The sequence below is a fragment of the Oncorhynchus mykiss genome, chromosome 5 (genome assembly GCF_057628025.1).
Source record: "Oncorhynchus mykiss isolate SJ-2025 chromosome 5, ASM5762802v1, whole genome shotgun sequence".
In the NCBI taxonomy this organism is placed as follows: Eukaryota; Metazoa; Chordata; class Actinopteri; order Salmoniformes; family Salmonidae; genus Oncorhynchus; species Oncorhynchus mykiss.
This window is the reverse complement of record NC_143026.1, coordinates 4,916,058-4,918,658: the sequence shown is the minus strand read 5'-3', so window position 1 is coordinate 4,918,658 and position 2,601 is coordinate 4,916,058. Positions and strand designations below refer to the sequence as shown.

The window sequence follows — 2,601 nt, the reverse complement described above, 5'->3', positions numbered from 1 at the left end:
AAGCAATTTCACTTCCTTTACATGGACTTACTAAGAACAGTTTGTTATTTTATGAGTTGTTCTCTCTTTTCCAAGTTTACAAATTAATGACTGGATTATTTTGGATAAATAATGCAACAAGAAGTGGATACGATTGGCAGTTAATGAAGCCATTTTTGGTGATTTATAATTATATATATATATATATATATTGCTATGGAAGTGACCAACCCATGCTATGGTCAAAAGAGACCACCTTTTTACCTTGTCTAGTTATCCCAAAAGTTAAAGAAACTCATTTAAACATCTTTTATTCCATCTACCCTGTTAATGATTTCTTGCACAAAATATTCAATTTTGACAAAATTTGTTCCTCTGATTCAGAATCTATGGAGCATTTCTTGTCTTCATACCGCCATTCTAGGATAGCTTGAAATTCATGAATGGTTGTGTATAAAACCTCCAGAATGACCTATGTTAACCTTTGATGATGTTAAATGGTATTATGTTTATCCTTGTAATTCCGATCATCACAATTTCATTAACATTATTATTCTCTGGGTCAAATAATATATTCACAAATGTAAATGGAGGGTAGTAAAATGTCTTGTTTTGTCTTTTTTTTTTACTTCATTGAACCGGTACAATTTTAACATGTCTCTGAATGTCTGTTAATGTCTCATTGCCTTGTCACATATTAATGATATATATATATTTTTTTGTGTGTGTGTGGGGGGGGGGGTAGCCTTGTGTTCTATCATTTCAATGATGTATAATATTGTTGCAATAAAAGAAAAACAAGAAAAAATAATAAGAAAAAGAAAACAGGAGATATTCTTGCCAGCCCTTTCAAATCAAATGTATTTATATAGCCCTTCGTTACACCGGCACCACCCAAGGGGGGGCGCCAACCCTTTCACTTGGTAAGTTTTACACCAAACACGGTGTGTAATACATTTCAATCACACTATTACCAACAGTGACTTATAATAAATTACACTACAACTCAACATATTTCTTGTTGAAAATTGTGGCAGTGGCTCGCCACTTTTCTACACCAAAGCTAACTATTTAGCTACTCTTGTTTAGCAGCCTGTCCAGGCAGCAATGCAAACCCCTCAATGCAATTTGAAAAAGTAATGTCATAGTTATCATGGTTTTGTATCCTCTATTATCTTCACTGTTTGCACATTTAGTGTGTAAGCCAATCGACGCCGTGTGTCATGTTGCATCGACAGGCGGAGAGAAAGATGGGGGGTCAGCTGTCGAAGAGGACAGATGAACATGTCCGAGAATACTTGATATATCGCGGCTTCACCAGCACACGGAAGCACCTAAACTAAATAAAAGCAGACAAGGTGAAAGGTTTCCGGGTATGAAAGAAGAGTGCATTAAATTAACTGCAAAAAAACTGTGACGCTGATGCATTTAGCCTTCCACTGTTTTCTTCGTTACTGGGTTCGTATCCCAAATAAAGCCTGTATGTTCTCTCAGAAACAGTACTTATTGTTTTGCTGGACTGTCCTTTTTTAGGTGGACAAGATCGTTGATCGCCTTCAGCTGTTCATCCATAACTTTGACCTGACTGGCCTGAAGGACTACTGGGGTTACCTGGACCAGAGACTGTTCTGGAGGCTAGATGACATCTTCAGACCAACAGTCACCAAGCTACAGACCAGTCTCTTCAGATACTATGTTGTTTATGGTGTACAGGTGCATATAGCCTTCTGTTGTTTTTGTCTTTCTTTTTTATCTTGTTAATCAGACATATTATGTGTGGAATGTGGATAGCCCAATGTTGTTGACTGATTCATTATATATAGCATAGTCTCTCTCTGTCTCTGTTAAAGAACCATGAGAAGACCCAGGAGTTGTCCCAGCATCAGGCTCAGGAACTGCAGGGTCAGTCAGAGTGGCGTGATTGGTTCATCCTGTCGTTTATCACCTGTCCCCAAGCAGAACCAGTCTTCTCGCCATACTTCTCCCATCAGTGGTCTGACACATTCCTGGTCTGACACCTTCCTGGTGTCACTGCATAACTTCCTCTCTGTCATGTTCCAATGCATGCATATAATTTTGTTCTGGGCAAGACTGTAGACACACTACAGGGGTGTATTCATTACACAGAATACGTTGCAAAACCCTTTAAAAAAAAGTGCTAGGTGGCTGTGCTACAGAAACACCGCTAACCAAACAACAGTGCTAGGTGGCAGTACTACAGAAACATCGCTAACCAAACAACAGTGCTAGGTGGCTGTGCTACAGAAACACTGCTAACCAAACAACAGTGCTAGGTGGCAGTACTACAGAAACACCGCTAACCAAACAGCAGTGCTAGGTGGCTGTGCTACAGAAACACCGCTAACCAAACAACAGTGCTAGGTGGCAGTACTACAGAAACATCGCTAACCAAACAACAGTGCTAGGTGGCTGTGCTACAGAAACACCGCTAACCAAACAACAGTGCTAGGTGGCAGTACTACAGAAACACAGCTAACCAAACAACAGTGCTAGGTGGCTGTACTACAGAAACACTGCTAACCAAACAACAGTGCTAGGTGGCAGTGCTACAGAAACACTGCTAACCAAACAACAGTGTTAGGTGGCAGTGCTACAGAAACA

General features: G+C 39.8%; 1 pseudogene; it reads left to right on the top strand.

Annotated features, from left to right (window-relative positions):
* Positions 1 to 1,229: 1,229 nt before the first annotated feature.
* Positions 1,230 to 2,198, top strand: LOC110524936 (WD repeat-containing protein 91-like; annotated as a pseudogene).
* The last annotated feature ends 403 nt before the right edge of the window (positions 2,199 to 2,601 follow it).